This window comes from Stenella coeruleoalba (assembly GCF_951394435.1).
Source record: "Stenella coeruleoalba genome assembly, chromosome: 8".
In the NCBI taxonomy this organism is placed as follows: Eukaryota; Metazoa; Chordata; class Mammalia; order Artiodactyla; family Delphinidae; genus Stenella; species Stenella coeruleoalba.
In genome coordinates this window covers 3201242-3227275 of record NC_137154.1, presented here as the reverse complement: position 1 = coordinate 3227275, position 26034 = coordinate 3201242, and the positions used below count along the sequence as shown (strand labels likewise).

Genomic DNA, 26034 nt, shown 5'->3' with positions numbered 1-26034 from the left:
ACTATCCTGTCTACTGGGGACTTTCCCCAAGATGGGGAGGAAGTGCCTTCTCATCCCATCACATCAGGCACACGGCTGCTCCCTGCGCTGGTGCACGTGCTCACCTGGCTGAGGGCTGCTTGTCAGGTTGTCCCCTGTGAAGCTAGTCTCTCTCCTCCTTCCCACCCGGTCCTCTGGAAGGAAGTCACCGTGCACAGCCACCCCCAAGGGGTGGGCAGTTAAGGCCGTCTCTTTGAGGGCTGACTTTCCACATCAGTTTTAGGGATTCTTCTGCAGGGAGAGTTGTCTCTTCTTGTGTATTATTCCGTGGTTCGTTTCTGTCAGCAGGACTCGTGGATTAGCACCCAGTACTGCTTTACCTGGTCACTCAGATTGCTCCAGCTCGTGCCGTCGGGAGCTGCTGTGTCCCTGAGGCCTGCCTCCTTCCTGTGTTTTTTCACCATTTCCTTTCTTTCTGGCCCCGCAAGAGGCCCTGGGCTCCTGTTCCTTTTATGCTCCACTATCCCACATGTGCTCAGTGGGGCCCCTTCACAGCCACTCCTGAGACCTTTTTATGTGACTGTGAACGTCTTCAATACCGTCCTTGCTTGCTGGTGACACAATGTATTCAAGGCTCTTTGTGAATTTATAGATAATTTTAGCTGAAATTTAGAATAGCAGGGGTTTTCCTTCTTTGATTTTATATCTGTATCCCTTTCTCTGTGCTAAAAATCTGGGTTCCTAATGACTGACATTAAGGTAATGACTTCTTTTCTTTTTTTTTTTGCGGTACGCAGGCCTCTCACTGTTGTGGCCTCTCCCGTTGCGGAGCACAGGCTCCGGACGCGCAGGTTCAGCGGCCACGGCTCACGGGACCAGCCGCTCCGCGGCATGTGGGATCTTCCCGGACCGGGGCACGAACCCGTGTCCCCTGCATCGGCAGGCGGACTCTCAACCACTGCGCCACCAGGGAAGCCCGGTAATGACTTACTTTCTTGCCCTGTTATCTGTCTTTCTGTCTGTCCGTCCGCCCATCCATCCATCCATCTATCACCTATCTGTCCATCTACCACCTATCTATTATCTATCCATCTACCTATCATTTATCTATCTTCTATCATATCTGTCATTACAATCATTAGATAGTTTCAGGCTAACAATATCATTATCGTTACTAACAATATAATTACTGAAAAGAGCTTAAGATTTCAGTGTGCAGCGATACACGAACTGTCACTTGAAATAATTTCCCTGTTAATGCCCTTAGTTTAATTTGTGGTTATGTTCATTTCTATTATTTTGGTTTTGATTTTTTAAATGTCGATTTAGTTGTGAAGTATTCACCCAATTTCATAATCTAATCTACAACAATTTGTATTCAGAAGCCTTTTCTTTCTCTTCGTGTGCTCTGCGCCCAAGGCAACGTTAAATTAAAAAACATTTGTGTGTGTGGATCATCCTTCCATTAAAAAGAAGAAACGAGAAAATACCTGTGTGTTCCTGTATACGTGTGTCCATGCACATGCGTGTGTCTGCTCCCCTTCTGACCACACTTCTCTCGCCCTTGCCTCTTCCTGACAACGAGCCCTGGAGGCAGTGCCGGGCGGCGCGCAGAGACGCTCTGATCCCTGCCAGCACTTCGGTTCTCCGCTGGGAGGAATCCCTGGGGTTCCTTCATCTGACGGGGCCCCATGTGACCTCCGTCTCCAGAGGACCCGGGTGCTGCCAGCCCTTGGCCTGCGGGGGTCCCGCGGGGCAGTTCCACCTCAGCTCGCTCTCCCCACTGCAGTCCAGGAGCGTACACTCTGGGGTCTCTAAGTCTGCGTGCCATCAGGCTTCCAAAATCCTGTTTCAGCCCCTTGCCTTGGGTGGTTTACACTTCAGAAGGCAGTGCAGGTGCGGCCCTCAGCAGCTGTCTAACTGGTCGTCGCCAATCAGGTCCCTGAAAACCCCTCTACGGGGAAAGGTGCACGTGGGACACAACTCACAAGGCGCCAGCGGGCAGACTCCCCCACTGCGGTCGGGCCGTTGCCCTCCCCGAGGGCAGCCACCGCGAGCCACGTCTTGCGTGTCCTTTGCGGGGGTGTGTGAGCATGTGCAGGAGTTCGGGGCATAATTAATTCCTAGCTTGCCTCAAACCACGGTTCATTCAAACCCCGATCTTGTTTCCTCTTGATTAGAACGCGGTCCCTCCAGACCTGGGCCCCTCCCCTGCTCAGGCTCCGATGCAGGCTGGCCAGCCACCTGCTGTGTGCCGTTCCCTCAGCTGTACCACTGTGGTGGGACCGGGAGAGGGGAGGGAGAAAGGCGCCATCCCCTCCTGCAGGGTAACCGTCTGCTTTACCCGACCGGGCGGATCACTCCTGGGACCACTTCGAGAGAAGAGGAGGGGCCCCCAGGCGGGTCAGGAGCTGGGGCCCCAAATGCCGTGGCCCGCCTCCCAGCAGCCACAGTTGCTCCTGGCAACGTCACACCCCCTTTAAAGACGCTGCACGCAAGGCCCCACGTGGGGGGCAGAGGCTTCCTGTACCAGCGAGCCCAAGGACCCAGCATCCCGGCGTGGGCTCCAGCCGGCCGCTTCCTTCCTGCCCTCGCCGAGCAGCGAGGCACGTGGCAGTGCCGTGGGCGTGTGTCTGTGTTCACTCAGGCTGGCGTGTGGCTCTGCACGCGTGGAGGGCCTGTCCTGAGCTGAGCTTCACACCTCAGCGTGCAGCATGGTGGCGGGGGCCGTTACAGATACAGATTCCCAGCACCGCACAGCAGCAGGCGCCCAACAAATATTTGGGAGGGTGGGAAAACACTGGGGGTCGGAACGCCGGGTTCGGGTTCCAGCTTCCTGTTTTCCAAGCGAGACAGTGATGCCGGATGGGGCTTCGAGACCAGGAGCTCCGGCGGCAGCACCGGGAGAGCGAGTCCCACTCGTCTCCACGAGGACACGATGTGGGTGGGTGTGTGACATCAGTGTCGGCAAAGCTGAGGCTCGGCTCTTCCAGGAAAGGGTCCCCCCCCCCGACACCCCTAAATGGCTTCTCCCACGGGACGCTCGCAGGCCAGCCTTTCTCATTCGGGCAGGCTTTGTCTCCAGCCGTTTCTCCTTCTCGGCTGTTCTACCTGTGTCCCCCTCTGCCGGCATCCAGACGTTCATCACTTCCTGTGTCGGAGGCAAAGCTGGGGCTGAGCTGGGCATGGGTCGGGGGCTTTGGGGGCTCTCAGCCCATTATGCTGTCCTCCTCCAGGTGAACATCCAGCATTTGAGGGCAAGGCAGTGGAGGGGTGTTGGACGGAGGCCGAGTGGGGAAGCAGGCTGCCCTTTTATCGCGGTGCCCTTCATCCCCGCGCCCTCCACCGCCGCTGCTCAGGGAGGCATGGGGGCAGCTCCAAGGCCCACGTGAGGCGCGAGGACCCAGAGGCCCAGGCGTGGCTCCTGGAACACGGAGGGGCCAGGCCGTCTCCACAGCGTTGCTAGCAACCCAAACCCAGAGCGAACATGAAGTGAGCACCTGTGGAGCGGCCCTGTGCTGGGGACTTGCCACGGTTATGTCACTGGATCCCGCGGGCAGTACGCCAGCAGCCCACACGCACAGTCCGGCCTCAGGGCTATGCCGGGTCTGACTCTGCCGAAACCGGCCGCAGAGCCAACCAACCCGACATCCCACGAAGCGTCTCGCTGCCCCTGCACGGGTGACATCGTGGGGCTTGGGTCTGGTGAGCAGGAAGCAGCAAGTTCTCCCGACGCCTTACAAACAGGAGGGAGGGAGGTGAACCCCACAGAAACGCAGGGGCCGTCGGCTCTGAGACGCTCTGGGGCTCCGCGGTCTGAACGCGTTAGGACTCCACACACGCGGGCACGCACGAGGCCCGGCAGCCCGTCTGGAGGCAGCGTGTGCCACGTTTGAGCGTGTGTTCCCCACATGCCTCCAAAGCCCTCTGTGAGGCTGCCGCTGAGTGGGGACCAGGGTGGGAGTGTGGACAGCCTGCAGCGAGTCCCAGGCTGCAGGGCAGGCCCCTCGGCCACGTGGCCGCACTGTCCGGGGTTTCCAGTGATGCTGAGAGCAGGCCCCATGACAACGGGGATGCTGGGTGGACCGTCCCTAGAGCACAGAGGGGGTCCCGGCGCAGAGCCCGGGCGCCACGGAGCAGACCGACACCCTTCTCTGCAGATGACTCTTCTCCTTCTGAGAAGCACCCACTGGCTCACTAGGGGCCTCGAGGGGTTGAGGCCAGAGCGGTGGTACCACCCGCTAAGGCTCACTCGGCGGAGGCGGTGGTGCAGCCGTTTCATCAGACGCCTCGATTAGTTCTGTGCCGGCCCCAAACCCGGGCCCCCTCCTCTGTCTGGCCCGGCTTCCTCCAGCACGGCCTGGGGGCCTGGAGCCTTGGTCTGGGCACATCTGGTCCTTGACCCACACACCTCCCTCCACTGTCCAGGCTCTCCAGAAAGTTCCACCACCGCCCCCAGGACCCCTCGACTTAAGCCTCCCAAAGAGGGTGCGGGTGCCCTGCCTGGCTGCAGACTTCGGTGACCCCTACTGGGGACGGGCAGGTGCTGACGCTGGCCCCTTCCTCTGGGGCAGCCGCTGCCACCGCCTGGAGCTCATTCCGGAACAGCCCCCGTGGGTCCCGGGAAGGGTGTGGGCTCAGGTGGGCCTAACTCAGGCTGGGGAATCCTAAAGTGGTTGACTTCCCGGTGTGTTTAAAATAATCGTTTTGCTCTTAACTCGGAAAGGCAATCGCTAGAAAAGGCCCTCCAGCTGCCTTGCGCACGGCACCGACGTGTGTAATTAAGAGTCGGCTGGGGCTGGCGAGGGGGCGCTGCTCCCTGGAGGCCCCGTGGCGGCAGCGAGCAGAACAGGGGCCGCCTGTGCCCCACGGCCGGTGACTGAGACGTGAGATCACAGAGGAGGGGAAGCCGGTGACACGTGGCTGAGCCTGGTGCGGTCGGACGTGCCCAGGCCTCCAGGAGCGACCAGGCTCCTGGGCAAGCCGCCCCTCCTCTGACGGCCCGTGGGGACAGTGGCTGTACCCAGGGCGAGGCCGGGCGGCCAAGGGCACAGGGCCTCCCGGAGCCTCAGCTTCCTCGTGCAGAAGGGGACGACGGCGGAGCCTCGGGGAGCCATCCGTGGGTCAGGACCTGCCCCACCAGGCTTGACGGCAGTTCAGCACCTTGGGCAGGTTCCCCGGAAACCTTGAGTCTCCTGCGGGGGGTCACAAGGAGGCCGGCAGGGCCTCGAGCTGCGTGCCTGGCCTTGTGGCTCCCTGTCTGTGCTGGCGCTGGACGGGCTGGGAGAACTGGCCTGTGCCCCCCAGACCTCCAGGACCAGCTGAGCCCACTCCGGGTGGTGGGGGGCAGCCCTCAGAATCCAGGCCCCTCCCCCTCCACGGGTCGGGCCGAGCCCCACGGCTGAAGCCCACGGTGCAGGTGTCCGCCCGCCAGCGCCACCTGCCCAGTCCCAGGGTGGGTGCCCAGCACAGGGGGAAAAGCCTGGCTGGCCTCACAGCAGCCCCTGGGCCCCAGACCTGGCATCTCAGAGTCAAGCAATCTGAGCTCCAAGGCGGCCCCCCGACCCTGCAGGTCACGCTAGAACATAATAACAGCGCCTACTGTGAGCCAACCTGGGGCTAGCATGACGTTGAATCCTCCGGACAGCTTGGTCAGCAGACGCTATTATTATCCCCATTTTATAGATGGGGGACCGGGGCCCAGAGAAGGTGAGCAGTTTGCCCAAAGCCACAGCGCCTGTAGTGGTGGCCGTGAGCACACAGTGGAACCAGGTGGTCAGGTACACGCCTAGGAGTGGAATTGCTGGGTCATACGGTGATTCTGAGTTTAACTTCTGAGCACCTTCCAAACTGCCCCCCAGCAGCTGCACCATTTGGCATCCCCAGCAGCTGTGGACGAGGGTTCCGGTTTCCCTGCAGTAACGCCTCTTACTTTTTGCTCAGACATCCTGTTGGTGAGCGGTGGCATCTCACTGTGGTTTGCTTTGGAGTTCCCTAATGACTAATGATGTTGAGCGTGTATAAGCCTTTTATATCAAGTATTTGTATCCGCAACATTGGAGCAGTGGAGTTTTGGGGTTAAAGTTCACGCAAACGGGCCTCCCTGGTGGCGCAGTGGTTAAGAATCCGCCTACCAATGCAGGGGACACGGGTTTGAGCCCTGGTCCGGGAAGATCCCACATGCCGTGGAGCAACTAAGCCCGTGCGCCACAGCTACTGAGCCTGCACTCTAGAGCCCGTGAGCCACAACTACTGAGCCCTCGTGGCACAACTGCTGAGCCCACGTGCCTAGAGCCCGTGCTCTGCAATAAGAGAAGTCACTGCAATGAGAAGCCTGTGCACCGCAACGAAGAGCAGCCCCGACTTACCACAAGTAGAGAAAGCCCGCGCGCAGCAACGAAGACCCAATGCAGCCAAAAATAAGTAACAACCAAAAAAAAGTTCACGCAAACGTTTCCAGTTTCCGGGCCAGAGACACACGCTCAGGACCTAGCACACCTGTCCTTCCATCAGTGACTCACCCGTCACCTGGTCTTAAGTACGTCCATGGGGCACGGCTGGACTTCATACCAAAAGGAAAAGGCTTGGTGGGGATGCAAAATGGGGTAGCTGCTGTGGAGAACAGTGTAGTGGTTGTTCAAAACTTACACACGGGGGACTTCCCTGGCGGTCCAGGGGTTAAGACTCCACACCTCCAGTGCAGGGTGCACTGGTTCGATCCCTGATTGGAGAACTAAGAACCTATATGCTGCGTGGCATAGCCAAAAAAAAACCCCCAAAACCCCCAAACCAACAAAAAAACTTAAAACATAGAATTTCCGTACGATCCAGCAATGCCACTTCTGGGTATGTGCCCAACAGAACTGAAAGCAGGAACTTGAACAGATACCTGTGTGCAACATTCACGGTGGCACCATTCACAACAGCTAAACCGTGGAAACGCCCAAGGGGCCATGGATGGATGAACAGATAAAGTGTGGCCCACATACAAGGGACTGTCACTCAGCCTGGAAAAGGGAGGAAGTTCTGACACCTGCCACACGCGGATGAACCTCGAGGACGTGCTGCTCAGTGAAAGAAGCCAGACAATGGAAAGATCAATCCTGTGTGATTCCACTCATAAGAGGACCTGGAGTCGTCATTTATAGAGAGAGACAGTAGGATGGTGGGGGCCAGGGTTTGGGGGAGGGGAAGGGGAGTGAGTGTTTCATGGGGACAGAGCTTCAGTTCGGGACAATGGAAAGCTTGGAGATGGTCGCACGTTATGAATGTGCTTATTAATGCTACTCAACTATACACTTAAAAATGGTTAGGACGGTAAATTCCATATTATGTGTATTTGCCACAGTTAAAAATAATTTTTTTTTTTTTTAAAAAGGGAAAGGAACAACCTGAGGTCCAGGAACCCAGTCCTGGTTCCATGCCCACCCACTGGTCTCTGGGAGCCACTCTCTGGGCCACGGTGGGTCACTTCACGGGGTCCCAGAGGACCAAGTAAATGCCCACAAAATGCTGGCCCCAGCCTGGGGCAGGGGCACGCACAGTCAACGGGGTGACTGGTGGCTGACTTCCCGTGAATGGACGCACTTTCCCGACAGTGGGAGGGCTGGGGCCACTTGGAGGGCAGGCCAGGGTCCCGTGGGATGGAGCACAGCTTTCGGGATGAACACGAGGCCAAGATCCCACCCATGTCCCCCAGGCCCTGCCGTGGGGCAGCAGATGCTGTGCTGCAGCTCTGCCCCCCCACCTGCAGGGGCCAGCAGCGCCTCCTGGCTGGTATGGGGCTCAGGTGAGAACTCAGAAGAGGCTGAGCCCCAGGGAGCCCCGCCTGCACATCACCTGGGGCTGGCAGTAGCTCGTCCACTCTCGGTCACTCGCTGGCTGGTGCCACGCTGACCCGAGAGGCTCCTCAGCCCTGCCGTCCACCTGTGCGTCTCTTTCTGGCCTCGTAGCCCTGGAAGCCGGGCTGCCCCGTGCTGGGTCCTGAGCTCCCGTCTCTAGGGCAGAGGCCAGGCGTGGGCCTCCAAGCACTTTCCCCCTCCCGGGCCTCCCCGCTGCAGCTCACAGCACTTGGGCAGAAGAGCGGAGAACACCACTCCTGGATGCTTTTGCGCATCGGAGAAAGACTGAGTTTGCTGGACAGACATTTCCACTGCGGTGCTGCTCTCGGGAACGCCTCCATTCCAGAAGGGGATGAATGCACTTCCACACGTCAGCGGTCGGGGCTGCCCTGGACGACGGTGCGGGTTGTTCACTGCGTGAGCGTGCCCGCTGGGTGGCGCTCGTGTCCAGCCTGCACTCTGCTCGCCTCGCTGTGACCACACCCCGCCCCGCAAAGGGGTGCCTTTTCTAATCTGCCTTGAGGCTGTGGGCAGCACTGTGGGTCTGTGTGCATCCTCCTAGGGGGAGGAGCCCCTGGTCCTCACCAGATTCTAAAATGGAGGTGGAGAGGCCCCCCCACGAGGGAAGAAGGCCCGTCCTAACGAGGGCTGCACCCCACACGGTCCACGTCCTATGCAAAAAAGTGAGCATTTCATGGGAATGTGAAAATGGGCAGCTGGTGTGGACAACTGTTTGAAGGTTCCTTAAAAAGTGAAACACAGAATGACCACCTGACCCAGCAATTCCACCTCTAGGTACGTAGGACATACCTGGGGCTGCCACAGGTATCGGCACAGGTATCGGCACAGCCACGTCCATGGCAGCGTTTTCGCAACAGCCAAGGGGTGGAAACAGCCTGACGTCCATCGGCAGATGAATGATGGATGGATAAACAGATTGTGGTCTACCCACACAATGGAATATTATTCACCCGTAAAAAGGAATGTCACACGGACACACGCTAGCTACAGCGTGGATGAGGCTTGAAGACGTCGTGCTGCGTGAGAGAAGCAGACACAAATGACCTCATGTAGTGTGATTCCAGCTCTGCGAAATGTCCAGAACGGGCTGATCCACAGAGATGGAAAGCAGATGAGCGGCTGCAGGGGCGGGGCAGGGGGACGGGGAGCGACTTCTCAGAGGTTCTTCCCGGGGGCGACGAGGATGTTCCGGAACTAGAGAGGGGTGGTGGCTGTACAGCACTATGAATGCACTAAACACACTGAATGGTTCACTTTAAAATGGTTAATTTTATGTTACGTGAGTTTCACCTCATTTGAAAAAAACGTGAGCCTTTAGGGAGATACCCTTATCCTTCCCTGGGCTTGAAGACAGAGGGAAGCTGGTGTCTCCTAAGATGCTCATCCTTGGGGAGAACCCACAGGCGCAAGATGCAGGGTCTGGCCTTATAAAGACCAAACCCTAAGCCCCCATAGGAAGCCGCAAGCCCCCGCGTTGGCGGTTGCCATGGCTACCTTCAAGTTACAATTTATCAGTGCGAATTGATGCTTTTTGTGTTGATGCAGAAGGGGCCTCAGCTCTGGAGGGAGGGCCTGGGGACACTTCATCCACCTGGGTCTGGGAAGCTAGGGCCCTGGGGTGTGAGGATTTCCGGAGCAGTGCGGCCAGTACCGGGGCCAGAGCCCACAGGCCAGACGTGGTGCTCACACAGCCTCCCTCTTGGGACTCGAGGCAGGAGCTGGGGGTCAAGGCCTGTGCGTTCGTCAGCTCCGACTGCTGTGACAAAGCCCCACAGGCAGCTTAAATAATAGACATTCATAGTGTCCCAGTCCGGGAGGCTGGAATCCGAGATCCAGGTGTGGGCAGGGCTGGTCCTCTTGCAGCCTCTCTCCTCGGAGTGTAGACGGCCGTCTCCTCCCTGTGTCCTCACGGGGTCGTCCCTCTGTGTGTGTCTGTGTGCTTTTCTCCTCTTCTCATAAGGACACCAGTCACATTGGATTAGAGCCCCACCCTAGTGACCTCATTTTACCTTCATCACCTCTTTGAAGACACTCTTTCCAAATATAGTCACATTCTGAGGTTTTAGGGGTCAGGATGCCAACATCTTTTTGGAGGACACCGTTCAGCCCATAAGAACGCGGCTCTGTCTCGTCCTCACAAGGTCTTCGGGAAGTCGCTGGCTCGGGGACAGCTTTGCGTACCGACCTACATTTGGAGCCACCATGACCCCCTGCTCAGGGCGGCGAAATGACACAACGTTCGGGCAAGTGCTTCCCTGAGAAGCACAGAACAGACGCCAGGACCCTGTGAGCACACGGAGCCTGTTCATCTGCCCGGCCGGTCCCTCATCACAGGGCACCCGGACAGCCCCCTCTGAGGCCCCCAGCAGCAGGCACACTCTCCTGGCACTGGGGGCCTCGTCACGCAGAGGAGACAAAGAGGAAAAAGAAAGAAACTGCAGTTGACATGAGCAGTTGCTCTGGAGCTCTGCACATGCTTCTTGGGATTAAAAAACACACAAAAACAAAAACGTGGGCCTTCAACACCCCCAGAGCTGGCTGCCTCCATCAGGTAGTAGGAGGGGGCGTCCCCGGTCCCCAGATCAGGCAGCGTCTGGCCGCCTGTCACAGCCCCTACCACCTGCTCTTGTCTCTCCTGCCACCAAAGCCAGGCCTCAACCCCAGGACCGAGCCGCTGGTGCCACCCCCCGCCCCCCAGCACGTGGCCCTGGGTGGCCCACCTGGAGCTAGGGTGGCCAGGAGAGCAGACATCACGCCGGGTGAGCTGCCTGGCGGGGAGACCTTGAGGGAAGGACCCTGGTCTCCTGTGGCCCACTTCTGCCCTGAAGCCAAGGGAGTCCAGGCTGCTCAAGCCTCCTGCCCAGCTCCGCATGGGGCCCGGGGCCCAGGGGCTCTGGCCCCGCCATCGCCCAGCGCCCCCCGCCCCGCCCCCCCCCCCCCCGGATTCTTTGCACCAGCACCTCCCTGCTTCCCAGTAACCTGCTCCCACAAGCCTTTCTGGTTTGGAACATGCGGACAAAGTCGAAGTGAAATTCACATAATGTAAAATTCACCCTTCCTAATCAGCCGCATTTAGTACATTCAGGGTGCTGGACAACCACCGCCCCCGGCTGCTTCCAGATCGTTTCCATTGCCCACTGTCACACCCGTTTCCCCTGCCCCAGCCCCTGGCAGCCACTAATTTACTTTCTGTCTCCCTGGATTTGCTCATTCCGGGACATTTCACACCAATGAAATCATAGAAAATGTGGTCTCTTGTACCTGTCTTGTTTCACCAGCACAATGTTCATCCACACTGTAGTGTGTGGCCGTGCTTCCTTCCTGTTTACGGGTGAGTAATATTCCACTGCATGGATTCCCCATGCGCTTTCATGGGAGCTTGTGTGTGGCTGGTCCGCCTGCTCTGTCTCTTTGAGAAGGAGAGAGAAGAGCCAGCATTTGCCAGGTGTTGTACCAGGGGGGCAGGAGCCCCTGCATCCTCGCTGGGCCTGGGAGGCAGGTCCGGTCACCGTCCGCATTCGTGTGTGGGAGCCGACGGGGCCAGGGCTGCCAGGTTTCACACCTACAGGAAGGGGAGCTGGACCCCTGTGCATGGGGGCAGGGGGCCGGGTGACATACAGACGAGTGCCTCCAGGGCCCTGAGCAGGGTGGTCCTTGGCGCCCACACCCTCCCTTCCCTGGCACGCTGAATGGGGCAGAGCTGACACTGGAGGGAAGACCAGCTTCACAGCACAAAAGGCAGGGTCCCAGAGCGACGCTACAGCCAGAGAAAGTTCCTACAAACATGCTTCCTCCCTCCTTTCCTCCTTCCCATTATCCATCCGTCAGTCCACGCATCCGTCTGTCTACCTATGCAGTATCCATCCATCTGTCTGTCCTCCTATTCTCCCACCATCCACCCTAACTCCCATCCATCTATCTCCCCATCAGTCTGTCCATCCATCCATCCTTCCATCCACTGGTCCAGCTGATGTCTGTTCGGTCAAGCACTGTGTGACACACTGTAAACGTATAACGTATGAGGATGGCCAACCAGCAGGAGCCTGGGCCAGCGCTGCAGCAGGGCGGTGCCCCCCTGCAGGGCTGGGCGAGGTCCCTGAATCCTGGAGGGAGATCCAGGCGGGCAGCCCAGGGCCGCCTGCTGGCAGGGGGCAGGGCCCTGGTACTCGGGGAGCTTGAAAGCCTGAGAAGAATGGACAGAATGGATCTCGGGCCCTGGAAAGCCAGGGGAGGACGTGGATACTGGCCACGAACCCAAGGAAAGGAGTGTGGACCAGAATGAGGCCGCGTGACTGAGGTGGGCTGGGGGGCACTGGGCCCGATTCCGCAGACACACACCTTCACACCCTCTGGGGCCACGAGGACACGCCCAGCACCCCCAGGTCCAGGCCATCAGACATCACCACACCTGCCCTCCCAGGGCTGGTCACCTGGGCTGAAGGCCACCCATGCCTGGACATCAGCCCAGGAGACCTCCTGGTCTCCCTGCCTCTGCCGGGCGTCATGCTGAGCCGTCCCCACGTGGCCGGAAGCCGGGGGGCTGGCCCAGCTGTAAACGGCAGGGCGTGGCTGGGCCCGTCATACTTATTCTTTTTTTGTTAAAGTTCAAATCTGTTGGACTGTGCTAAGCATGAGACTTGGTCTAAAATAAAACCGGAGCTGCGTCAGTGTGTGGGCTGGTGCCTCAGGCTGCAGGGCGCTCCACAGCGGCTGGGGGCTACAGGCGGCTGCTGCCGTGTGGCCCCGGGCCCGTGCCTCCGGAGCCCAGGTGCCACTTCCTGGGAGCCCGAGGGCAGAGAAGCCGGCCCCCAAGCCTGGAGGCCGTGTCTCTGGTGGACACAAGGACGCACCGCTCGGGGCCTGGTTCCCATACTCAGTCTCCCCCATGAGCACTTGGGGCTGGAGTCTGTGGATGCCTCTGCGTGGCTTGGGAGCCAGCAGGCACCCCTGACTTCTTGTGCCAGGGAGCCTCGGAGGCAGAACGAAGCAGAGGCCGCTTTCTCCCACAAGGAGACAAACACGGCCCTTCCTGAGCCCCTTGGAGTGCGGGGCTCCGGGCTGTGCCCCAGCAAGAAGAGGCGCTCCCCAGATGAGGCTGGGGAGGGGCTGGAGCTTGGTCTGTTCACCCTCTTCTCCCTCCATCGGGGGCTCCCAAGCACTGGGCTCTAGGGCTTGGACATGTCTGGCCCCAGGAGTGTGGCAGGGCAGGTACTTCCCGGAGCCCAGCCGATGGCTGTTTTCCCCCATTCTTCCATCTTGCTGTAATCCTGATGTTGTTTGGGGCAGCAATGCTCCCAGATTCTAAAGTGAATAATTTCCCGGTCTCCCCTGAAACTGCGGGAGACATGCAGCAGAGTTCTAGCCAGTGAGACGCAGGTGCAAATCTCCTGGGAATTCTAAGAAGGTTTGGCTTTTCTAATATAGGTGCTCATCTGTCCTTTCCGTTGGCCTTCTTGACTGGAATGTGGCTGCTAAGGCTGGACCTTCAGCAGTCATTTTGTGACAATGAGGTGATGGCCAAGATAATTTGAACTGTTGGATCCTTGGCCTGTTGAACTAATGCCTGTAACTACTGACCTACAGATTTAAAGATCAAATAACCTTCAATTTGTTTTAAAGCTGCTGTTTAATTTGGTTATCTTTAAAGTGGAAGCCAGTCCCTAATTGAGAAACTTGATAATAAGGTGTTGTCCCATTCAGAGGTTCCACGTCCCTGTGCCCTTGGGTCCTGCTCCCTTGTGACATTATGCCCACAGCCCTGATAAGGAGCCAGAAGGATCAATCACTACGAAACCCAGCTCTTCAGGAACGCTGGGCTCTCTCTTCTCCTCAGCCAGGAGAAGAGACCCAGCCCTTCAGGACAGGTGGGGACATGAGGTGTAAGCTGGGGCCAGTCTGTCTGCATCTCTCTCCCGCTTCCTCCATTAGGAAAACCAAGTGATGGTTCCATGTGGACACATTCCCTTCTCTGCAGCCCCCCCAGGATGCGGCCGGCACAGCTGGGCCAGGCATTCCACACTGGACACATTTGCTAAGTGAGTGCCCAGGAGGGACCTGCTTGCAACTTGGTCCAGGGGGGAAGCAGACAAGATGTGTGCCCAGGTGGCCCAGTGCCAGGGGAAGGCAATGAAGACACAGAAGGCCAGAGGGGCGGCCTGGTAGAGGAGAGTGGGCACTGGAGGGGGGGACTGGCTGGGGAGAGTGGGGCAGCCTTCCGAGTGAAGGCGAAGCCTGAGCGAGGCCAGAAGCAGTAGGACTGGGGCAGCCAGGCCCCTCAGAGGCTGGGGATGACGAGCCCGGGAGCTTGTCTTGTGGGTGGCAGGCAGGTGGGGAGGGTTTCCAGGGCAGACAGGGTGACAGCAGAGTGGATAAGGAGGGGGCCCGAGGAAGAAGAATGGAGCTAGGATCAGTGCAGTAGACCAGGAAGGAGAGCAGCAGCCTGATCTCTCCAACCTCAGCAGGCAGCAGCCCTGCCCCCGGGTGTCCCCCGAGCATCCCTCCTTGGAAGCCCCTTGCAGGGGTCTCCCCAGAAGACACGTCTGTGCCCTAACAGGAGAACCTGTGAATGCGACCTTATTTGGAAAAAGAGTCTTTGCAGATGTAACTAAGATAAGGAGCTCAAGATGAGATGACCCTGGATCTAGCGTGGACCCTAAATCTACTCACGGAAGTACTCTGAGACAGAAGAGAAGACGCAGGGGAGGAGGCCGTGTGAAGGCGGAGGCAGGAGGGATGCGGCCACAGCCCAGGGACGCCTGGAGCCCCCAGAGGCTGCAAGAGGCAGGCAGGAGCCTCCCCTGGAGCCTCTGGAGGGAGACAGCCCTGCGACACCTAGATTTCAGCCCAGTGAAACGGATTTGGGACTTCCGGCCTCCAGGACTGGGAGAGAATAAACTGTTGTCCGTAGCCACCTGCCTGGTTTCTGGTCGTTTGCTAGGGTAGCTCCAGGACACTCATACACACCAATGCCGAACGAAGCGAAGAAACAGGCTCCCGCGGAGACCCCGGCCAGCGCGGGGGTGGGGGTAGGGGGCTCCCTGGGCAGCGCGCTGGATCCCAGCCCCGGGTCCGGGAGCCATCGTGTGGCTCTCAGGTGAGTTACCTGCTCAGCTGGATGTTACATTTGGAGGGCAAGTGAAGGGCTCCAGAGGCTCCTGAAAGTGATGTTTCCAAGCGGCTGACTCACTTCAGGTTTGCGCTACAGCCCAACGCTCGTTCAGCCATCTGGTCCCGCGTGCAGCCACCCACGAGCAGGAGAGGGACAGCACAAAGGTGGGGAGGGGAGGGATCAATGTGTCCCCCCTTGTCTCCACTGGGTTGAGGCCTGGCCTTGGGCTGGGGTCCAGTGTCACCCCCGCCCCACAAGATCCGGTGGTTTCACCTGTGGACACAGCCAGCAGGTCCCAAGCGGCCTCTCCCATCCTTTCCCGGGACGCTCATCTGTGGCCCGAGGGGTCAGGGGGTCCGGGGCCACAGTCTGTCCCGAGGGGCTGGGCCCAGGACACCCAGGGGAGCAGAGCCACCCGCTCGGGCCTCTCCTGGACGGCACGTGGGGCCTCTGTGCCCGGGTCAGGACGAGGCGAGCACGGTGGGTAGTTCACTGGGGCCCTGGGGGAGCCGCCCCGGCCCCCTTACTCTCCCATGAGATGACCGGGGTCCTGGCCCTAGTCGGTTTGAGCCAGGACAGAAAGAGGGACCCAGAGTGGCATTTCCAAAGCAAGAAACGGAGGAGCAGGAAGCCAGGCCACTTCGGTTCCGGCGATGGGGGGGCCCCGTGGGAATGAGGCCCGTCAACCCCCGTGAGAACAACCGCCCGGGCAGAGCCAGACTCCAGGCAGAAGCCAGACTGGAGCAGAACCGTCCACCTGAGTGTGGGGGCTGCTCGGGGCCCCCCAGCAAGGAGGCACTCCCCTGCCAGCCAGGAATCTCCTGAGCCGCCCGCCACGACGCACATGCCTGCCTAGCAGCCGGCTCCGCCCCTCCCTCGGAGCCTACGCGCTCTCAGCGGTCCCTGATCACAGGGGAGAGGCAGAAAGCAAGCCGGCGGTCGAGCCCCTGGGCAGGAGGACAAAGCCACACAGCGCCCCTGAGGACACGGAGAGTGTGGGCCCGAGTCAGGGCCCTGTTCTGGCTCCAGGATCTGAGTTTCCAGGACTGGGAAACAGAGCTCACGGCCCGGGCGGCTTACCCGGCAGCACTGTGAGGCCTGGAGGCCAGAGGTCCAAAGTCAAGGTGTCGGCAGGGCTGGTTCCTTCCGGGGGCTCCAGGGGAGGATGTGGTCCAGGCCCCTCCCCCAGCTTCTGGTGGTTTCTGGCCGTTGCCGGTATTCATAGGCTGGTAGAGGCATCAGCTGATCTCAGCGCCCGCCCCGCGTCTGTGTCCAAATTTCCCTTTTTTATAAGGACACAGTCTTATCGGATTAAGGCCCGCCCCCCCTCCCTGCCGCAGTTCCACTAGGACCATGACTGATCACATCTCCAAATAAGGTCACGGTTGGAGGTTCTGGGGGAGCTAGGATTTTGATGCACAAATTTGGGGGACACTGTTCAGCCCGCCACAGTGAGGTGTGGACGTGCTTGTCTCAAACCCCTCCCCCTAAGGGCGGGGCTGGTGTCATCCTCCTTCTTGGCGAGAAGGAGACCGAGGCCAGCCAGGGGACACCACAGCCTCGGGGAACGGTTCGGCCAAGGTGGTACGAGGGCACGGATGGGGCTCTGCACCCAGCCCCAGCTCTGCTGCTTTCAGATCGTGGGCCCCCCCTCTCTGTGAAGTCGGGGCTAGGAGGGTGACATCGACCCTAATACTCTCCTTAGAGGGCTGCAGGGCGCCCACCTCACACGTGTGATGTGCTCAGTGCAGAGCCTGACACACGGCTCACACAAGCTTTACGATTAGTAACTGGAGGAGAAGCAAATGCCGCAGAGACCTTGAAACGGTTCCATTCACCCCTCCAGACGTATCCCAGAGCGGCGCTCATTGTGATAAAATACACGTAACCTGAAATCGACCACTGTAGCCATTTCTACATCTATAGTTCTATTGTGTTAAAGTATATTCACATTGTGGTGAAACAGATCTCCAGGACTCTTCATCTTGAATAACCTGAAACTCTGTCCCCATTAAACACTCGCCCCCCTCCCCGTCCCCTCGTCCCTGGTCCCCACCCTCCTACGGTCTGGCTCCATGAATCTGGTGACTCCGGGGACCTCCTAGAAGTGGAATCGCACAGTATTTGTCCTCTTGTGACTGGCTCCTTTCACTCGGTGGTGTTCTCAGGGTTCCTCTCTGGTGTGGCGAGGGCCAGGATTTCCTCCCCTTCTAAGGCTGAATTACAGTCCACGGTATGAACAGACCACATTTTAGTTATCCGTTCACCTGCGGATGGACGCTCAGGCCGGGGCCGGCTCTTGATCTGAGGACATCTGTCCTTCCCATCGAGCCTGACTGCGCCCTAAATCTCCCGCAGTCCATCACCTGAGGGGAGGAATCAATGTCCACTTGCCCCAGACCAATGGCCCTGGGCTGCACCAAGAAAACTGACGGCGGCTCTGGTCCCCCTGGGGGGTCCCCGGCATGCCCTCTGCCCCGGTCCCCTCTGCACCCGAGGGGGTGGGCTGGCAGGCTGTGAGTGGGCCAACGTAGGGTCAGCAGAGGAGGAGTACTGCAGGGCGGCTGTGGACTACGCCTGAGAGATCGCTGGGTTAGCAGGGATGGGGGCGGCAGGCCGGTCCAGGGCTTTGGGTTTGCCGTCCACGGGCGGCGTCAAGAGCCCAGTTTGTAGTCTAAGGCAGTGGTTTTCAACTGGGGCACTGTGCCTCCACCCCTGGGGCCATCTGGTGATGTCTGGAGACGCTTTTGGCATTTACAATTGGAGGGGTGCTACGGGCATCTAGGGGGTAGAGGCCAGGGACGCTGCTAAGCATATCCTACAACACACAAGACAGCCCGGCAGCAAAGCATTTTCTGGCCCTGAGTGTCCCAGGGCTGAGGCTGCCGCCACTCTGGGGCCGAGGGCGGCCACGCTGGAAGGCACCTGGCAGTCCCCGAGGCAGCTACACAGGCCCCTGCCCACCCTGGTGACGGTGGCCGAGGGGATTTACCACCCAGGACCCATCCAGCTCCTCTGTGCAAGGGCCGCTGAGTCCAGGGCAGTGTCACGGGGCAGCCTCCCACGGGGGCTGGGCAGACTCTGGGCACCACTGTACGCCTGGGCCTCCCTCGGTGGGTGGTGGAGGCAGGGAGGTTATGAGGACAGACTGTGATGTGGTGAGTTGAATGGTGGGCTCCAAAAAGATCTGTCCACGTCCTAACCCAGTTACCTGTGAACGTGACCTTATCTGGAAATAGGGTCTCTGTGGATATACTGAAGGTAAAGATCGTAAGAAGAGACCATCCTGGATTATCGGAATGGGTCCTAAATCCAGTGATTGGTGTCCTCATAAGGGAGAAGAGAAGAGACACAGGGAGAGGAGAGGCCGTGTGACGATGGCGGGATGTGGCCACGAGCCAGGGACACCTGGAGCCCCAGAAGCTGGAAGGGGCAGGAAGGACCCTCCCCTCGAGCCTCCAGAGGGAGCGGGGCCCCTGACCACACCTTGATCGCAGACTTCCCGCCTCCAGACTGGGAGGGAAGAAATGTCTGTTGTTTGAAGCCACCCAGTTGGTGACCCTCTGTTATGGCCGCCCCAGGAAACTCATACAGACTGCACTCAGCGCTGCCTCCGGGGGTGGGGCACAGTGCACAGGCCACGGCGCTCCTGACCCCCGCCCCCTCCAGCGTCTGTGAAAACCCTCCCCAGCGCCTCCGCCCTACCCTGCAGCTCCTGGGTGCTCCCTGGAGCAGGACCCTCTCCCACCCCAACAATGGTCCAGGACCATCCGCCCCCGGAAAACCATTTCCTATGGAAGCTGTTCCGAATGATGAACTCCGATCACACGGCCTGAACCCGTCGGCATGTCCAGTGAGCCTTCTCGCTACTTCCCCCGTGCACCCGGGACTCAGCTCCCCTGCTGCCAGGGAGAGTGGGAGATGTTCTGGGGAGGGGCTTCTCCAGGGTCTCCCGGGCTGACTGTCCTCCAGGATCAGCTGGAAGGGGGCTTCCCGAGGACGGCTGACTAGTCCCGTTTGTAATACTGGAACCAGGTGGGCGGGTGGGCGGGAAGCCTGCGCTGGACCCCGTCCAGACCCCTCGACTGGCCCGGTGGGGATTCCGGCCCAGCTCCCCCAGGGCAGTCGGATGGGGAACTGCAGTGTGTGACGTGGGGAGACTTAGCTCAGAGGAAGGCGCAGGTGCGAATCGGTGCCCAATTCGTAGTCAGCAGGAGGCAATTAGCAAACAAGGCTCCGCCTGGCAGGACCCCTCCTTGGAAGAACCTAGAAACAAGCCCATAGGGAAATCCGGCCTGGTACCCACTCTGCACAAGCCCAGGAGGGGCGCCCAGGCTGAGGACGATGGGCCGGTTCAAGTACACACCCTCCACGTCCAGCGGAGAGGCCTGGGGCCATGGTATGGTTCCGGGCCTCGGTTTCCTCGCCTGTAAAATGGGGCGATCTCAGTGCCCATCTCAGAGCTGCCATGAGGGTAGAATGAGCCCCCGGAGGTGGAGCCCTCACGTTTGGGACCCTCCTGCGCCAGCTGGTAATGACCGGACCGCCGCTTGTTACAGACTGAATGTTTGTGTCCCCCAAATTCATGTGTTGAAGCCCTATAACCCCCAATGGGATGGCGTTTAGAGGCAAGGCCTCTGGGAGGTGATTAGGGTTACAGGATGTCATGCGGGTGGAGCCCTGACCGCACAGGAGTAGTGCCCTTACGAGGAGAGAGCTCGCCGTCTCCCTCCTGCCACCTGAGTCCACGGTGCGCAACGCCCCCTGGGGCCTCCTCCCCTCGCCGGGACCAGCAGGGCAGCTGCTGGAGTCAGCATGGCCCTACAGGCAGGGTCTATGTCAAGGGCTTAAACAGACCACCCCTGCAGTGACCTGGGCGCCAACTGCCCCAGTGATCTACATGCCAGGAGTTTGAGGAGCCCTGTGCCGGTAACTCAGGACAAGGACCAAGTATTTATTCTTTATTCCACCTGGAAGGGTGACCTCAGCCTGCCCTGAGCTCGTTCGGCAACAAAGGATCGAGGGCAACAGGGGCCACCCCGAGACCCCACCTGGCTTCTGAGTCCAGAGGGAGCCCTCGAGGCACAGGTGTGGGTGAGTCGTGGGCAAGGCCGTCACCTCTGTTGTTCCGTGTCCCTGCTGGAGCCCTGCAGGGGCTGCGTCCTTCCGAGCCCTGGAGACTGAGGGGAGCGGTCACAGGCGTGCCAGGGGCCGCGGGGCTGCCTAGCCTGAGGTCCGGAGCTGCCACAGGGCTGTTTCCAGGATGGCAGTGGGCCCAAGAGGAGGGGGCCGCAGGGCTGGAGAAGCTTCCCCAACACGAGCGGAGCAGAGGCCAATCCCGGATGGCGAGCCTTAGCGGGCGGAGGGCGAGCAGAGCCTGCGCTGACGGATGCGGCGGGCGGTCTGTCTGCTGTGCTTCCCCAACCAGGGAGCCTGGTACGTGGCTGGACGAGGCTGGGTCCCCGAGCGCACCACCTGCACTACTAATCCCGCTCGTCTAGCGCCGCCCCGCGTGGCTAATCAGCTTCTCCCCGCATGTGTCGTCCTCTGAATGAGCTCCCTGCTCCTGCGCCAGAGGCCGTTCGCTGCCTCTGCTCCCCTGCGGCTTTTGCCGGCCTGGGGCCTCGGTCTCTGCGGCGTCCCGGGCACAGACCCTGGGCACGGATGGGCCCCAGAAGCCCTGCGCTGCCCTCCTGTGCAGCCTCTGCCTGAAGCCCATTGCAGAGCTGAGTCCCAACCTCCCAGCCTCAGTCCCCCTCCCCCCTGACCCCCCGACGCGGCTTCGTGTCTGTGTCCACCTCGCAAGGCTGCTGGGGGGCCGAGAGGGGACCATGCACAGAACACCTTAGCACCTGGCAACACAGCAGGCGCTCCAGGAGCAGCCGTTATTGTTCTTGTGTGTTTTTTCTGACACCAAATACGTCCATCATTCCCACACCAGCCCCCCACACACTAACTCAATCCCAAGTCAGCGCAGACCGCACGGGGCAGGGTTCGGTCCCACGGACGGCCCCTCCCAGCTCTGACATCGCCCGACCGGGCCACACTTCGGACCCGCTGGCTAGGAATTAGGGGTTCACATGATCCCCTTCTTGGGTTCAGTAACTAGATAGAATGGTTCACAGAACTCAAGAAAGTGCTTTACTTACTATAATAAACTACCTGTTTATTTTAAAATTTTATTTATTTATTTTTGGCTGCATTGGGTCTTCGTTGCTGTGCGCGGGCTTTCTCTAGTTGCGGCGATCGGGGGGCTACTCTTCGTTGCGGTGCGCGGGCTTCTCATCGCGGTGGCTTCTCTTGTTGCGGAGCATGGGCTCTAGGCGCGCGGGCTTCCGTAGCTGTGGTGTGCATTCTCAGCAGTTGTGGCCCGCGGGCTCTAGAGCGCAGGCTCAATAGTTGTGGCATAGGGGCTTAGCTGCTCCGTGACATGTCAGATCTTCCCGGACCAGGGCTTGAACCCACGTCCCCTGCATTGGCAGGCGATTCTTAACCACTGTGCCACCAGGGAAGCCCCTACCTATTTATTTTAAAGGACCTGACTCAGGAACAGCCAGATGGAGGAAATGCACAGGACACAGTATGGGGGCTGTTTCCATACCCTCTTGGGGCCCACCCTCCCAGAACCCCAAAGCTCCCCCAGTCTGCTGTTTCAGTTTTAGAGGGAGCTGCATTTTGTAGGGGTGACATGGAATCACTGAGCCATGGTGACTGAGCCCATCTCCGCTTGCCCCACCCTCCCCAGAGGAGGGTTTTTCTGGCCCCAGCACCCCCCATCCCCTGTCCTGAAGCCTTTTAGGAACCCCCTCCTGCCACGCACACCAGAGTTGTCTCCTTAGCGTACAAAAGACAGTAAATCCCAAGATTTTCAGGCGCTCTGTGCCAGGAACTGAGGACATAGACCGAGTTTATTTTTTATCACGTCACAGCTGTCACCTGCCCAGATACCCTGCCCCCTTCTGCAGTCCTTCCTTCAGAATGAACCCCTCTCAGCCCCCCATCACCCCATGTTTGGGTGACTCTGTCTGAGCCCCTCCCTGGGGCGGGGCTGGTGGAGACCCTTTGCTGGACCAGGCGGGGTCTGCCTGGGATCTGCCTGTGGTCTGCTCCGGGCCCCTCCCTGGTCCGGCCAAGTGAGTGCAGAGCAGGTACCTCTCCTGCGGGCCCTGAGGTCCCTCCAGCTGTGGAACCTTCTGCGCAAATCCTGCCTCAGCTGGTTCTGCGCCGGCCCCTGTCCCACAGGGTGCCTGGCCGGGGTGCACGCCTGCGTTTTCCCGCTATTCCTCAGCCGTGAGGAAGGAACGGACCCACTTGGAAAAGAAAAACTTCCCGGAGACCCCCACTGGCATAACCGACTTGAAAGACAGCGCTTATCTGACGTAACTGTCTCCCTGGTGCAAATGACCTCTGCTAGAGGGAAGCTTTGTCCTCCTAACTCTTTACGTGGACAACAGAGTGAAAACAGAGAATTTAAAAGCTCTTACCAAGCCCCTGGGAGCCCACGTCTGAGCTCCGAGGCTCTAGAGGGGAGACAGCTTGTCATCGACTCAGGTCAGGATGCACTCCTAGAAGTGGACACGCCTGCCCTCTCCTGGGGCCTCAGAGGGCTCAGCGGGGCTGGTGGCAGCGTCCTCAGGGCCTGGCCGACCAGCGTGGACAGCCCTGGGCACACGCTTCGGGAGCCCTGTCCCCTCACGCTGCTCTCCCTGCAGCAGTGGCAGGTGGGGACTCCCAGCGTCCAGATGGGCTGTGTCCCTGCAGGGCTCTGGGTGTGGCCCACAGGAAGGGCTTATGGTGCTGCACCCTGCGTTCTGGGATCAGGGGTCACTGTGGGTGAAAAGCGTGTGTCCCCGTTCTAACTCCTGCTTACTTGGAAACAGGGTCTTTGCAGATGCAATCAGGTTAGGATGAGGGCATTGCGATGGGTCCTAATCCAATGACTGATGTCCTCCTAAGAAGAGGGAAACTTGTTGTGTGACCACAGAGTCAGAGCCTGGGCCACATTCCAGGGACACCTGGAGCCCAGAAGCTGGAAGAGGCAGGAAGGACGCTCCCCAGAGCCTTTGGCCGAGAAATCTGGACAAACCAACCTTGTTAAACTAACCCTTATCTCCCAGTTACTCCCTCGCCATGGACCACCCCAAACCCTTTGTCTTGTCAATTCTTCACACATTCATTGTTTCTTTGTCTAAAAGATATAAAACCTTCCGGCTCCGGTCACTTTTTCGGGTCTTCATTCTCTCGGGAAGGCTCCCACGTACTTGCAAGAATTCCGTAAGATTTGTATACTTTTCTCCTGTTAATCTTTGTCAGTTTAATTTTCAGACCCAGCCAGGGTCCCTAGAAGGCAGAGGAAAACTCTTCCTACCCGGCAGCTTCAGAGGAGTGAGCCCTCACTTGCCCTTTCTACTTTATTCGGGGGGTTCTCTCACACCAAGTCCACAACGTGTGCCCCTGAAAACCGGGGACTTGATGGCCCAGAAAGGCGTCCTGTTTACTCACGACCTGGAAGCCGCCCGCCCCTCTGAGGTGCCGGACACCAGGCCGCGAGGACGACCCTTGCTGACACCACAAAGCAAGTCCACGGTCGCTGTCCCCTGGGTAGCGTGGGGAGGGCAGCCGGGGCTCCGCTGGGACGTGAGTTGCCCGTCGTTGCCGGCTGGGGAGTGGGGCAGCGCGAATGGGGCCCCCATGCTGTGGACCCCCCGGCACAGGGCTGCTTCATCCAAGAAGAACAGAGGAACAGTCTCAGTGTGGTTGACCTTCCAGGAATTCCCTAGAAAATCGTGCCTTTGGAAGGCCGCCCATTTCCATGATCGTCAACAACAGGCGCGGGTCAAGGACACAGAGCTGCATTTTATGCGTTATTCTCAGGACATTTTGAAACCCAGGCTCCCCAGCAGGTACAGGCTTGCAAAGACCCAGAAGCCCCGGTCCGGCTCTCAGCCGATCCTAGCCGGCCTCTCCTGACGGCACCTGCAGATTACATTCTTAGGACCTGCCCAGCAAGACCGGGGAAAGACACAGGCTCACGACACTGCACACAGTCTCGGCCGGGGAGACAGGAGAATACCTATCGCCACCAGCGTTCAGGCTTGCCGCTGGCTCTGATTACAGTGGCAGCTGCCCCTCCTTTGCAGGGATGCGCACAGGACGCAGGGCCTGGGCTCCCTGATCTCTGCTGAGCCCCTCCCAAATTTGTCCCTGATTTGGGACCAGTGCCACCCACATGGCTCAGTTCTCAGCCCATTGGCTGATGGGGTACAGGGGTGGCCGAAGATGAGCCCAAACCCAGGACTTGAGTTTTCCTTCCTAAGAGAAGCCTTCACCCTCCAACTGGAGGCTGACACGGACTCACAGCTATGGCGGTGGAAAACACTCACGGTCTTTAGCGGAAGGACCCCGCTAAGGCCTGGGGAAGGGGGGACCAGTGATGGAAAATGCAGTCTTTGTCAGAGGATTAAGACCCCCTTGCCCTCACCTGCCTGGGGGTGGGTGGGAGACGGCTGGCCCACAGGTCCTAAGGCTGTGGTACCTCCTGCTTTGTTGATGTTGTAAGGTGCACGTGCCGCCCACCACTCGGCCCCCTAACCCGGCCGTCTGTGCTGGCCTTTCCCAGCAGGAGGGGATGCAGTAAAACCCGCCGGGAATATCCAGCCCAGGCCAAGGTCAGGAGGCCGGCTTGGGCTGGCCCAGCAGAGCCCCGGACAGGCGTCCTCTATCGGCCGGGTCTCCCAGCTGAGCGCGTGTGTGAGCACCTCCTGGAAGGAACGTGGGTGGAGGCTGGGCTCTAGCACCCAGGAGACCCGAAGATTTATAGCTCAGTTGAGCTCCTGCGTGTCCCGTATCACGACGAGTAATTTATCGAGTGCGTCAGCTCGAAGGCAGCAACTGAAAAATTAATCCCCGAAGCAAACGATTAACTCTCAAAGGGGATGAGATGCCTCATTTCCGAGGTACCGGTCTCTAGGCGCTCATCCCGGACGGCAGTTCATCACTTCCCACCTGGGCCCACGAGGGTGGCGGCTGCCTCTGGGCAAACAGTAGGTCACTTGGGCAGCCCCAGGGCCCATCGCTGGGTGTTAATTAAACCTGTGGCCCCAGGGGTCCCGTTGGATGAGTGGCCAGAGAGCGGACGCCCTCATAATGCAAGACAAGCAAGGGGCCAGCCAAGTCCCCGTAGACTGGGATGTTTTTTCCATTACACATGGGTTCTGAGACAGAGGATGATCTGGGGTCCAGCTGACCTCCAGCTGGACCCAGTTCCAACAGTCTCTGGGTGAGTCAGCTGAGCTGCCATAACAAAGTCCCACAGTCCGGGCGGCTTAAACTACAGGAATGTTTCTCCCAGTCCCGGAGGCTGGAATCTGAGATCATGGTGTCAGTAGGGTAATTTCTTTTCTCTCCACGGCACGTAGACGGCCGTCTTCTCCCTGTGTCCTCACGGGGTCGTCCCTCTGTGTGTGTCTGCGTCCCGACCTCCCCTTCTAATAAGGACCCCAGTCCTGCGGGATTAGGACCCACCCCAGTGACCTCATTTTATCTTAATCACCTCTTTAAAGGCCCCACCTCTAAATACAGCCACATCCTGAGGTACTGGGGGTGAGGGCTTCAGTGTATGAATTTGGGGGACACGGTTCAGCCCATGACAGTCCCCAATTTTTTTTTTTTGGCTGTACTTCGCGGCATACAGGATCTTAGCTCCCCACCAGGGAACCCCTGCCCCCTGCATTGGGAACGTGGAGTTTTAACCACTGGACCACCAGGGAAGTCCCAACGATTTTTTTCTCATCCTGACTGCTCACCCTAGCTCCTCTCTTGACCCCTCGGTGCTGGAGGTCACATCCAAGTGATGTGTGGGGAAGGGCAATGAACCAGGGTCAGGACCCCTGGCACCCGGCCCTTTTCCACATGGCTTTGTGATCTTTGGAAAGACATGTGCCCTCTCTGGGGAATTGAGTGGGCTAAATTGGACAATATTAAGGTCCCTTCTGCCTCTACTGCACTTGGGTTTCAAGGGGTCATCTGGGTGACTTGGGTTCGAAGTCAGGGTGTGTGCTGTGTCCTTGAACAAGTTCACAGCCA

General features: G+C 59.2%; 1 protein-coding gene across 2 annotated transcripts in view; it reads right to left on the bottom strand.

The window, feature by feature from the left end:
* Positions 1 to 26034, bottom strand: part of SHANK2 (SH3 and multiple ankyrin repeat domains 2) — a 552956-nt gene that overhangs the window by 41210 nt on the left and 485712 nt on the right. The gene's annotated exons all lie outside the window — the stretch shown is intronic.